We start from the raw sequence: 15,352 nt of genomic DNA on the forward strand, positions 1-15,352 counted from the left end.
CCTTGCTGTTATGTTAACACGTGTCGAAGAACCATGATAGTTATAATTTCAATCTTTCTTTACAGAACGAAATATTTGGTAATGGTATTTGTATATACCACAAGTTCAGTTTGGCCATATAATGAGATTAAACATATTTTATCTATCAAATATACAAGCATGTATCATTTTGCATCACAATATATATGATATAAACAAAAAACAAGCATAACACCTAAATATATAAATTCCTTTCCATGATGGAGTTTCGTCTTTATTATTTCTCTTTATATCGTCAATGAAATTACTGTCATATAAATTAACAGATTATGCTCGAAGTAATCCTTAAATGTACCATTACATAATAGGTCAATTGTTTGATTGAATTGGTGTAGCTGATGTTTGATAAGAGCAAAATAATTAATCAAATGTCTGACTGATAAGGATAGAATGTCCAAATAATATGTTCTATTCTGTAATATCATAAACAAAGTTATTAGTATTTAATCATATGGTTGTTATAAAATGCGTTATATATAATTTGTTAAGCTTGAATAATTTAGAAGTCGTTTAAAGTAATTAAAAGTGAACAGGACTTTCATACTTAAAAAAAGATTTGTACACATAAAACTAAATAAATCTGTAATTATTTTTATGGTTGTGATATGGGGTTTAGGTTTTCGTGCTCGTGAAAATGTTGCGATACAATGTGAATAATATTTGTGCATCCTTCAAAGAATGTGTGCACATTTCATTTCAATTGGAAATACGGAGTCTGTTTCACATAAAGTTAAACTGTTTCGAGACATAATGCTTTTAAGTAAAAACTTTCGGATGGAAAAGGAGAGACAAATCTAGACTTATCGCCAAAAACCTACACGTCACAGTTAATTAAACCGTCCTTTTGTATATAGAAATGTTGACAATGTATTTTGTTTCATTGATGTTATCTTTGTTTAATCTATTCTTTTCTACTATTTGCCTTACTTTTTCACAAAAGACATAAAGAATTATTATGTTTTAAATACATATTTTATGATATACAATACAAATTATATACTGAATTTAAGATTCCTTTATTTCTTATTCAATCATTTTAGTTCGCGAAACAGGTTTGCTTACATAGTAATATTTTTATCAAGAAAATAATAAAATAAGCACCATTGAAACTGGGAAGCATAATAAATTAAAATCGAATCGAATTTTACTGTTTAATGATGTAGATTTATTTGATACAAGTGACTCAGTATTTTTGATTTATTGCATCATGTATCAATTCCAGTAAATTGCTTTTAGTCTCAAACAGCAACATATAACAATTAACTGGATATGGTTTCCGCGATGGTATATTTATTGCATACTGAATCAGTATTTAGTAGTATAAGATCTCTCCTTAATTGACATTTTATGGTTTAAAGCTATTTCAATTGTTTTTGCACAATATTTAATATTGTCAAATGCATTTCGTTAGTTATATGCATTCATTTAATATCAACGATTCGGTGTTCATTACTGTTTTTTTACGGTTTAGTGTATAAGATTAAGTATCAATTTTAAATGTTCTTCTGTTTAAAAGGCAGTATAATCTCTTCTTTTCTTTTTCTAGATATTTATATTTTTCAGAAAGCATGATACAGAGGAGTGTAACTTTGCGTGTTCTAGTTATGATTTGGAAAAATGTGGAAAATTTATATTAAAACCATTTCCGTCAATATGCTTAAGTGTTGTTTGACTTTTTATAACACACACATTTTTGGAACCAGATTGAAAAATGTTCATAAACAAATAGTTAATTTGCTTAACTAGAACACTGCTATACAAAAATTGCCTAGAAGCAATTCAAAGGTCCATACAGACAAACTTTAACATTATGTCTCAAAATAGAAGAGTCTGTCTGCCTTTTAATTCTTTTCTCAACACTCTGTCATTTTGACAAATGTCTTAGTTACACTATTGCATGCCCATCTTTCGGTTTTAAAATGCATAAAGTCGGCAGTAAAGTAGACAGTAAATTGAAGGATCAGTCATTTTGGAATGTTTTGATTCCATTGTCTGCTTTGATAAACTAAGATTGAGCGTGACGTTTGGATCCATATACAAGATCAATACAGACTCTCAAATATTTAAAGCACTCAAACAATTCATAAGGGGATAAACTTTTACTATCATCTTGTTCTCAAGTCGGAATAGTCTCAATCTATAATAATTCGTTGTGTTTGATATTTTCCTAAATTGTAAAAGGCATTTGAATAGACTGTCAGAAGTATTTTGTGAATTATTTAGAGAAAAACGTGTAAAGAATCTTGTCTTAAAGAAACAATCGAATTATCTAATGAAAACGTATTTTAGATGGAATAAAATGTTTACCATATTTTCAAGTGTTCTTGCTTTGATTTGGCTGAGGAATTGTAAAAACATCGCTGTGACGAGTCAGATGTATGGACCCGATGCAATAATTGTTCCAATAGGTAAGTTTATTAACAGATACTTAACAACGTATACATTCTTGTCTCATACAATACGTCTTATATTTAAGAATATATCAGTTTTGATCAGGGATGATATCCAGATGATTAAATGTGCTTATAGTATGCTTAAGGGGGGTATATTTATTGATTTATAACATTAGCGTATAAGTAAGGCATAAAATGTCCATCATCGTTAACACTTTACGATATGATACACGAACAAAATAGAGGATATCGAATGAGTGTAGATTCAATACTGATTTAATTGACCTGAACGAGTTGAATAAAATAATATAATGCAAGTCTTTTGCGTGCATAATTTATTTTTATTCATCGGGTTCAATAAAATCAGTCTTGAACCACACGACTTTAATATTCTATTTTCCACATTTCTAGAATGAGAACTGTTTACGGTAAAAGTGAACCACTTTTTCATTAACGCGTCTATACTTCGACGGCAGACATGTTTGTACGTAAATGAAGTCAAATCAAATATATACACGGCCGTGAAATACCGTTTTTACGGATTCGAAAGCGGCACGAGTATATGATAAACCATATTGCCCAACGAGAACTTACGTACATTTAAATAAATTGACAGTTAAAACGTTTTACAAAAAATGTGGACACACTATGTGTCTTATTAGGTGATTTTTTATTAATTAATTACATTGTAATTAATTAATTATTTTTTTTTGGCAAAAGATGTGTAAACGATAATATTATTATAAAAATAGATAAAATGTTGAATAATGTGTTATATATAATTATCATCCAAAAATGCTCATGTCTTTACAACGAGTCTTTTTTTTAACTTTAATGGATTTTGCAATATGAACCATGCGTTTTTGTTTTATTTTTTTAAAGCATTATGTGTGCCATTATATTGCAATGTGATATGACGCATGAGGTGGGGCTCTAATATAATTTTATTTAAAAAAATGTGACAATGTTTTCATTTCATCCAGCCTCAAATCATGTATTTAATGATAATTATAGTTCAAGAATTAGTATCAAAATTTTATTTTCGTAAATGGGTTTAAACAAATATAACTGTACTGAGATAATAACAATTGCTAATAAAAATTACAATTAGGACAGAAAGATTGCGCATAATTATTTTTACAATGTATATATCAACATATATTTTAGTACTTATCACTGCCAAATGGTATATGAAAACCTGGATGTTACTTGTGTTTCAAGATTAAAAAGATTTAATGTTCATCATTAACTCTTGTTACAGCTTTTGCTGTCACCTGCGTCTTTGTTTCCGATGTAATTATAGTAACAATATCATAGATACATAAACACCAGTCCAACACACTGTCATTGTAAACTGTGTGCATTTAAAGCAATTTATCAGTTTAAATATATATTCAAATAATCAATAATTAATCATCATAATGTATTTACTGTAACACTATTTTAAATAAATAATATTTGTTTAATTTGAATCCACACAAATACATAGTTTGTCTTTCCGGCAATTTTAAGACTGACTATATCTATCTTGCATTGAAAATTGAACTATTGATTTGTCCTTGACAAAGCCGGTAGTAAATACAGTTAAACTGTGCATTTTTATTCCAGACAAATCAGTGAAAGATATACAAGATTATATCTTATTTTATATCTCTGGAATGGTCATTGTTTCAGTTACACGCTACTGCTTGGTTATATAATTAGTCTATATATCTACTATACAATTGGAAAATTGATGACCTTTTGGTGGTTCATTTAACTTAAACGTCATTAAACCGAGGTCTTACTGTATGTGTTATCACTACGTCAGCAGGCTATTTCATACTGTTATTTTTTAAAGGAAAATAAGAATGAAAATGAATTCTACAACTTTCAATACAACCAATTCATTTGTGTATTAATTGCTATTTTTATCTGCTTACTAGTGTTTTTTTTAACCCCAACCAACAAATAAAAAAGTAACATAAAAACATTTTATGTCATTGCATTTAATTTGGTTTCATTGCTTAACCACACATTACACTACACCACGTACTACAAATGGTGTAACAGTTATTATTAGCGGAATTTTGCGATTACTTTGATGTTCAGACAATGATATAGCAAACCTACCTATGTATGACTAAACGTTTGCGCTTGAAGTAGAAGTTAATGAAAATAAATAAATAAAAAAACACTAATAAATAAATAAATGAATAAATATATAATCAAAAGTAGATAAATAAATAATAAATAAATTAATAAATTAATAAATTAATAAATTAATAAATAAATAAAAATGAATGAAAAAAGAATTTGAGGCAATTTTTGAGATTCAACTGACTGCATGATTACAACGAATTAACCCACTTTGCCGTCCAGACAATTGCAATTTACTTTCTTACATAGCAATAAATTTTATTATATTTTTATTAAGCTTCTTAGAAAATTAAATTATTATACACAATAATGCTGTCTATGAGACTATGAACTATTTAAGTACATTTTTTTTAAAACAAACATGCTTTTTGCATTTGAAATTTGAATTGTATTAAGTTTGTATTAACATTGTATTTATTAAAACAATGATCTTATTACCATAAAAGTTACAAAAGTCTAACATTCTTATCTTTTAACAAACTGTGCAACGGGCTCTGTTCTAATGTTTAGGAAATGATAAAGTAAGTCAAGTGCAAACTTACTGATAAAATGCCATATTTATAAATGTAATATATTAGTGATTGACTTTCAAAGCTCCTAAGTCTGTGTTTTGTTTTTGAAATGTGTTAAAATAATCGACCAAGCCTTGTCCCAGTGGCAAACATTGTCTATCTTTTCTACCGCCAAAACAAATATGGCCCTTCAAACCTGATCATAAATATCTTTGCCTTCACTCTTTTGTCTGTTATGTAACATTAACTTGATACCAGGAATAGTTTCGCAATTTTGTGTTGCCTCCTGTTTTTAAAACTTCTGATGTAGACAATAAAACAGATTGTAATTCGTCAAATGTAGGATCAGTTACCGAGAAAATGTTCAAATTCCATGGCCTGTTGTAATAAACTATGATGGGTTTTTGACGTAAGAAGTTATCGGTAAGATCAATAGAGGTTTGTCAAAAAAAATGTTCGGACATGCCTCAACAACACATAAAAGGATTAACTTAAATTGAACATTTTACACAGTCAAAAATATCATCGTGTGTTTAAAATGTTGTAAGCAAATACAAAACGGAGAAAATGGAGAATTTTCTCAAAGATTTCTTCTTAATATGTGCTCTGGATTTTGATCGACTTAAAGGAAAGTTTTTGCATTTTTCTCTGTGGTGTTTAATGATAACTGAGAAACAAATGTTTATATAATCGCAAACACACACATTGGGGAGATTGAAAATGCAAAACATTGTTGTTATGATCCTGCCCTGCCTTATATTGAGACATTTTGTGTGTTGCCAGAATTACATTCCCGACGGGATCATCGTTCCAATTGGTAAGTCTTTTAATATAATGAAATGGAAAGCGAAACTTAAGTTTATAAAATTTATAAATGAAATCTATTGCAAACACTTTGCATTACATTTCGTAATATATTTGTACAAAAGTGATTATGTGACAAACATTTTACATTTAAATGTTTGATACTTCTCAATATGAAATGATTGATCAAATTTTACTTGAACTTATTTTTCTGTTCTTTCTCAATCTTGTGTTCCGTCTGTAAAACAAAACAAAAAACTGTAAGGTACTATGAAAACCTCATACATATATGTATGGCTAATGTTTGGTTGTTATAAAAAACGAGATACGGAGTATATTTTTAAAGGTACTCCCACTAGATAAAACTCTTTTTACTTACATAGGTAATTTTGGAGGTTTGTAATAGCATTTAGTTAATAGATTTAGAAAATACTGTAATAAATATTTCTAAATGGAACTGTCGTATGTTCTTAAGTGTACCTTACACATACGACGTATTCATTTACACATTTATAGATGCTTTATCAAAATAAATAAATATATCGAAATTATTTTGAAATATATATTTTTCATAATCTACTTAGTGAACCAGAAAAGTTCGGTAGTTTTTTACTTGGTGTCTTTCGGTATGAAGATGTGTTTCCAAGATCTTGATCGTTGTTTGTAGTCCCGTCATTTTGGACACAACGTAAAGAATGTCATTTATAAATCTGTACATTCTACATTGAAAAAATATTTCCTAGGGGATTAATGGAAATTTTAATTAAGAGGTAGATCACAGATTTCAACTATCCAAGACATTAGCTAAAGATTTTGTTTCAGATACTTCTTTAGATTATTTTATCATTTTGGACGTGAATATATTTCAGGAAAACCCTTTATATCATTATACTTATTTTAGAATGTCCAATAAGATTCCCAGATTTGAGTTTTAAACTTTAAAACCACCAAAGAAAATCCTACTAATTTTCAGTTCTTCACAGCAAATGTTACAGGAAGTTTAATCGTTCTCGGACGGATTTTGTCCGAAAACAATAAATGATAAGAAAAAAAGTAATAATTTATTGAGTTTTCAATTTCAGACACATGATAATAAGCAGAAACGAAAAGAGAGTTTCATTTAAGTTTCAAGCTTTCTAATCAATCCTGATTGTAATTTAGATGCATTGTAATTTTGTTTTGAAAAAATGGAAGAAGATATAAAATAGCGTTTAAATCAAGCAGACTTTGAATGAAAACAGACAGAGACTTTGTCAATGTCATGCTTTTTCTGTTTTTAAGCTCTGTTTTGCATGATATTCAGGTATAATGTGATATGAATTAGGTATACTATCATATGGAAATTTAATATTACTTTACACATTTGTTATTTAATTTTAATCATAATGTGAGAACTTTTAAATAAGACACTATACAATCAGTTTTTATGGAGTGCCAACACAAACGTAATCGTCCTAGCCCATACAAAACAGCTTTGTTTCATAACCTCTTTGCTCTGTGCTGTTGGGAAGAAGTTAAACACAATCATTTTTGTCCCATAGGAAAAATGAAATTCAAATTTTCAACAGATAAATGAATAAAATACACAATGTTAAGAGAACAAGATACTACTGTGGTAAATATAACTTCGTTGTCGTATAGTACATCAATTCATAAATTAACATATCATTGTTTCCTCTTTATTTTTCTTTCTTTTAATTAGTTTCATTTATATTTGATAATTAACACTCACTCGGTTTATCAATACCAGAAAATATTATGTTATACCCGTGTTCCAGCAAAGAACAAGGGTAATTATATTTATGTTATTATTGGTCTAAGATATCAATGTTATTGTAGAAAAAAATAATTTGAACGACTCATAATTTTCCTGAGATTGTATTTCTAATATATTTTTGCTGAATACAATGATGATGTGTGCCAGAGGAAACCTTCACCAAGGCCGCCTGTTTACGAATCATGCGAATATTTGTTCATTTGTGCAATGGCTTACAGTGAATTGCCTACAGTGGGCTCATTTTCAATAAGTATCTCAAATATTGATAAAAACAAGAGAATTGTACCAGCTCAATCAAATCGAGCCTACAACATTTTCAAGTTTACCGTGTTGGGCTTTCTTAGAGATTTATTTCTCTATTTCGCAAAATGTAAAACTTTTATGTGAATTGTTCGAACAATCTAGTTACTCACAGTTCACAACAGCGTGTGAAATATTAAAAAGAACGATTTATCTTCTTCAAGCTTCCGTTACAGACAGAGGAATCCCTTTCCAGCTATTTGTATCAATTATTAAAATATTTAGCGCTTGTCCAATGTCCCATGTCCATAATTATTTTTTCTTAATTTGATAAAAAAAATCACCCGACGTAGGAGTGCATCTGCCTGGTATTGACGGACGCAGTAATTAACTAAAACATTAACATACGGCAAAATTGTACTGCCACTATAACAGAGTGTTATAGACATTCCCTTAAGATTATAACGATAAAGGTAAATCAGTGTAATGCAGGGAAAGAAAAATCGTTACGAATACACTATCATTCAAACCTATCATTTAAACTAAAAATGTGTATAAAGGAAGGTCTTTAAACAGGAATTGAATACATTTATAGTATTTAGTATCAGATATAACAACAAAACACGAACAAATTAGGTAATTTTATTGATGTTGTTGAACAAGAGCGATTTGCATGATCCTTATATATCAGACATTTTATATGGGAGATAATATAACAAAATATTATTATTCATCATATAAATGTTAATACTAAATTATTTGCAACTTTATTAACTTTTTTCCTTTCAAGCAATATTTTATAGTAGGAAAATCCATATGATAAATTCCTTTTTGTTTCGTCCTTTGACATACTGATGGGAAACGTGCCCATTGTACACAAATTCACTGTAAAATGATAAACTAAAGTAACTTAGAATTGTTTTTGGAAAACTGACAGAACAAATAAACAAATGTCATATTCTAAGCATTTTACACGTTTTGTATTTCACAATTTACATGTTTAAAAACCCGCCGTTTTGCTTTGTGACTTGATCACCCACATGTTTAAATGATTTGTCAATAGAACGTACATGCAGAGCAGCTTGATATCAAGTTAAAGTTAGGTCAGTAGTAACAATTATTAAAAAGACAATATAAATATATAAATATTGAGAGTAAAATTAAAAGTCAAAATAAGTTGACATTTTACCATTAATGATTTCACTGTCATATTTAAATTTAAATGAAAATTCAATAATGCACATGTCACACTGACAACAAAGAACATATATATTGTATTCAGCTCGACTTGACAGTAGAAAATAAGCATATTTTATATCTATATTGTCAGCATTTTTCTCTTTTATTATCTTTTCAACATATGTTTATATTGTCCGCTTAACATGCTTAATGCCTCTGCGTTTTAAAGAAAAGATGCTTTTGCGAACTGTAGCAGAAAAAAACCCGGCTTTAGTCGAACTTGTTTTATTTAATTCCTGTTTTATTCTTCTGTCTCAATATATTTGTTGTTTCTCTAGTCTTAGCACATTAGAACTAAAATAATCCTTCAAGCGCATGTTTTATTCATGTAAATGATGACACAACAAAGGTGTTTTTTCAAAGATTATTGTTATTACGTCTAAAACCGCTTCAACACATTAACATAACAAATTAAGGCTACGAATACGTTATTTATAGAACAAAGAACAGGATAATATTGCTATGGTTTCGTATCATTTATACTTGACATTGCATAGGCTGATCTTGTCTAAATTCAACCCGAAATTTATATTTATCACAGTGAGATAACATATAACATTCTTGAGAAGTAATGTTTTATAAAATTGTAATTATTGTAATATTGCATATTCACAAACAATTCTTTTTATGTTTTATAATATCCATAATGAGGCAAAATTCTTAAACTCATTATACAGACCTACAATCTAATTGTATTTTGATACACAATTAATACTAAACAAACATTGTTGTACCACAACGTATCTCTCGGGGGAGTATTATATATTTTTGCTTTTAAGACTGTCAAGAGAAATGCGCTCTTCAATACCGTTCTTGGAAACGTAATTTTAGGAGTGGCATTTTTGTAGGAGGTGACACAAACAATGAAATTGAAAACGTAAATATGTTGCGCAACAAGACATACATTTATAATATAAGAGAAGACTCTTTTTAAATTAAACCTAAATATAATTTTCAATACGTATAATGTATATAAAATAGTTATATTGCCAGTTATATATATAATGTCATATAAAATAGGTTTGTCACATGCAATAGATATAATGGCAGATGAAACATATATAATGTCATATGCAGTGAATACAATATAGGTACATCTATAAGGATATGTGCAATCTACGTTATAACAGAACAGATGCAATAGGTATTATGTCATATATATGTTAAGTATAATGCCATATGCATTAGGTATAATGCCATATGCAATACGTATAATGTCAGATGCAAAATGTGTAATGTCAGATGCAATATAAATATATAATGTCAAATGCAATTTGATTTAATTTCATGTACAATAGTTATAATGTCAGATTCAATAGGTATAATGTGATATACATTATGTATAATGTCATATGGAAATTTTTCATTATCTTATAAACATTTGTTATGACATAACTTTTAATATGGGCCTTTTTAAACTCAGACTCTGTACAATCAGATTTTTTTTATGAATTACCAACGCACATGTATTTAAATATATAAATTATATTTGTTCGTACATGCCATTATGGCAGTTATATTAATTTACAGTTTGTTTCATCGATGTTAAAACTGTTGTTCTGATAAATAAATACCTAAAAATTAACTTTTGAATGCAAAATTCTTAACATATTATTATAGTCTTAGTTTAAAAGTAATGTCAGTCTGCATTGCATTAAAATAAACGAATATGTTTTCTAAATAAATAAACGAATAAATTTTTAACCCGTGGCAATCTTTAGCACTGCCAAACAAATATAGCCTTTCAACCCCGATCATAAATTTTCTTCTCTCTCTGTTTTGTCACGTTAATTTGGTAACAGAAATAGTTTTGCTATTTTATGTTGCTTCCTGTTTTAAAATCTCCTGACGTAGACTATAAAATAGACTGTAATTTGTCAATTGTCGGATCAGTTACCAAGAAAATGTTCAAATTTCATGGTCTGTTGTAATAAACTATGGTGGGGTTTGACGTTATGTGGTATATACAAGATCATTATACTTAGGTCTGTCAAATTTTCGGACATGTCTCAACAAACACATATAAGGATGAACCTTTATTGAACATGTTCAGTCAGAAAAGACATTATTCTGTAAAACTCCTAGTAAACAAGTTTAATTCTAACTTGATTTTGTTTTAAGGGTTCTTTTATTTTCTTTTGGGCGAATTTGACGGTAAAAATTAAATGAACTTCTCGGTACAAAATTTGATCAAAAATTTACTTAATATGGATTTGTTCTATTTTAATTGAATCAAGGAGTGATATAATTATACATATTGTAAGACATTGTTTGAATAAATGAGATCGTAATATTCATATATAACGACATGCTGACAATATTTTATTTAGTTCTGCTATGGCTAATACTCTACATACATATGACATGTTGTCAGAACTATATTCCGGACGGAATTATTGTGCCTATTGGTAAGTCGTGTTTCATTCAACATTTTCTGTTGTTGCTTTTTATTTAAATTGCGTTTAATATTAATTTCGTAGGATTTATAAATATCATTTAAAAACTTAAGTTAGTAAAAATCGTACGTTGAAGCAATCGCAGCAAATGTATCATGTATATACAGTTTTATCTTATAAATAAAAATTAAGAAATAACATAATTTCGAATATACTCGAAGTAATAAGTTGTTAATGATTTTAAAGTCGTATTGTTATTTAGAAATCCGAATAATTGTGTCAATTTTCATTTCAAAATGTGAGTACAGTTGGATTTCTTTTTTAATATATCTCGATATAATCACTTATAATTTATTCCAAAATGATTTCTACGCCACCTACTTTTCAGTTTGGAATATTTGGTATTGAAACATATTGTTTTCATTGAAATATATTGTTTTTAATAGAAATAATTTATATGTGACAGTAAGTTATGTGCATCTGTCAACAGACAATATCAGTAATTTGATACCTTGCAAACTTGAATAACTTCTATAATTCCTCTGTAAACTGATTAAATGTTTGACAAAAGAAAGAACAATAAAATGTTTTTCTCATGACAATATATGTGAAGTTTAAGGAACTTCTAGCTAATAATCATGTATTAAGCGTATATTCTCTATTATTATCGTTCCTTTAGGACAAACAAAGATATTCCAGGAGCCTGCAGACAAATAGATACAACACTCAAGGGGGTACAAATAAGAATTTGATAGTCGATATTACGGCATAATGTGTTTTCTTGTACTTTGTTATCCGATGATTTACAAATGAATGTGCTTTCTGCCTCTATTTTTATACCAAAATTGTTAAATTTATTTGTTAGATAACGCCTTTTTGCGTTTTGTTTTTAATCACAACATTAACGATGTAAGATTAAAATATTTAGTATGATAAGTGCACGTTTATTACTTTACAGTAGAAATTCAACTTTACTATTTAAAACAATAAAAAAGAAATCAAGAACATAAAGATTGTAAATATTGCACTATATAATAATTATAATCTATGTTGAAAAGATAAGAAGATAAAAAATTGATTTATAAGAATAAACAGAAATTCCTTGATAAAAAGGGGTGTATCCCCTCGAAACGTTGGAGGTTTATACTTTGTGAAGTATATTATTACTATTTAAATGTTTATTAAGAATGATTATTGCACTATAGTTTGGGTTTATAACTTCGATTTCTTATATACTGATCGTCTTTTAAATGCATATTTCAATATCTCATGTGTTCCACTGATGATCATGATATAACGGCATGACAATACAGCATTTCACAATGTACACTTTTATAATACCAAGTGTTGAAACATGTTTTGGTCTAAAAAAAAACCCAAAGAGGGTAGCTCAAACAATGATATGATTTGAATATTAATTCATACAAAAAGTGGCCTGGATGAGCTATAATGTAATTTCTAAATGTTAAGATACTACTGAAAAAATTGAATATTCAACAGTTTGTTTTGTATGGAAAGACAAATCCCTGTTGTATAATTTGAATCAATTATTAAATAGCCCGTCCAACGTCTTAATAGCACAGTTATTTCTAAATAAATGGATTAAACAATCAATATAAAGAAACAAGCACCTGCTCCTGTCGGAGGCTGTTATTTAATGCAACATTAACGTACAATAATTGTTGTAAGTCATTTTATTTTCGCAGTTATTTTTGTTTTAAATCATACCCTTAGGGATATCTACGACAATGCCGTCATCTATGCAAAAGATGTCAAGATCAATTCATGACAAGGAAACTATTCATTTTTATCATGTATACATGTATATCATTGTTCACTTTTTGTAATATTGCGATAATTGCAATTTTAGAAGGTTTTTGTCTTTATTTTAGAGAAATTTATCAATTCGGCTTTAGGACAAAAATGAAAAAAACGATATTAAAAACTCGCGGTGAAACAGACGTCCATTGTGTTCATCCATAAATGTATTCTGACTGACTATATCAGCTATAAAGAATAATGATTTTTGCAGTTTCATTCTTAAATTTATGCACTTTGAATGTTAAAATTGTATAAATATATTCTAACCTGTAATATTAATTGTTCACAGAACATATCTGCGGATGTTTCTTACCATGAAATTTTGCCATTGTATGTATGAAAATGGAATTATGCTGAAGCTGATGCTAGGGACGCGGGCGAAGCATGCAAAACTTACCACCGAACCTGCAACATTTTCAATTTAACCCTTCTGTGTGTTAGTTTTGGAATCTGTTTCTTTGTTTCTCGATTTTGAATTGTTAATATTAATATTCTTTTAGATATGATATGCTCTTGCATGTCGATTAAAACTAACCAATGGACTTACAGCGTTTGCAGAATGAGACCCTCAAATATGATTTTTTTTTAACCTAATCTTATCAATTAAGCTTCAAGCTTATTTTTTAAGTCCAGAAAATCTATAGCAAAAGCGTATTGTACCTTTAAGGGCCTCGTTTTTATATCATTTCAATATCATACTCAAAGTAAAAAAACAACAACATATTACACAGTAAATTGCAGTAAATTGCAGACTTTGTTTGATTGAGTCTGTACATGATTGATAATGAAAAAAGTGCAAAATCCGTCAAGCCGCAATCACCGGTACTCAATTTCTCAAGTTCTGTCAAAATATTGAAAATTGAAAATTTGAAAAAGATGACAATATGCATTGTTGAATATAATACTGATTATGTCGAACTCGTACACAACTGTAGAGCATATCTTGGTTCTGTGTTTGCCTCGTATAACAATTTATTATGAAGTGTTGTTGCTGTGTTCTTGTCTAATATAATTCAATATTGTATTCAACTATGTATAATTTCTATAATAATATTCACACGAAAATTGAGTACATCTTACTGTGCACATAAAATGTGGTAGAAACGTCTTATGTGTCTTCTTACTGTAAATTCTTTTTTTTTTTAAATTCATGAAAATGTAAAAATTAGATGTGTTTATACTTTGGAGATTTTCCAGATTTCCGCCCAGTACAACGTCTAAAAATCAATCTGAAAGATACGATTTTGAATATATATAAATACAACAATTTCAATTTCTGAAAGTCGTAAAACTCAAAAAAAATTGCAAACGAATTTAATCTTTTTTTGATGTATTCAGACAAACAAATGGCAACATTATTCAGTAAGCTTACGGCTCTGTTGAGATATCAGATATATGTACTGAACGCATCTCTCCATAACGCATTTAACGACGGTTTGCTCAGAAAGCATATGGTGGAACATTGGAATCTATAAAATCAGAAAAAGGAACCAAAAATGTGTTATTTTGTGTATCGCTTAGCTAACGGTTGGTGATAAAAATGTGAGCGTGTGGAACATGAAGTTCCTATTTTACCATTGAGTACTGAGTACTAAAATGATTTAAATGGAAATCAAAATTGAATATTTTGAAACTGTCTGAAAAGACTTTAACATCATATCATAATCGCCTCTTCTTTCCCACAAAGTACAATGTACGTTTTGTGATTAAAGTATATATCTTATAGATAAGTATAAAAACATAGCGATGTTTAATCCTTTTTAAGATAGTTTTCTTTACTTATCATTCGACATTTTGTATATATGATCTTGTTATAAGGCATGCAATTACCATCATAGATTAAGATGCAAAGCACTTACAATGTCATTGCACATTTGTGTTTTAGCTATGATCCTCTTAGCCTGTTGTTGGCCTTAGATTTTACACATGCTCCAATCCGCTGGCACCCATGTGCCGTCTGATCATTACTATTCATATGTTATACATTTTGAA

Source organism: Ruditapes philippinarum, unplaced genomic scaffold (assembly GCF_026571515.1).
Source record: "Ruditapes philippinarum isolate M1 unplaced genomic scaffold, ASM2657151v2 ctg6370_1_1_1_1, whole genome shotgun sequence".
In the NCBI taxonomy this organism is placed as follows: domain Eukaryota; kingdom Metazoa; phylum Mollusca; class Bivalvia; order Venerida; family Veneridae; genus Ruditapes; species Ruditapes philippinarum.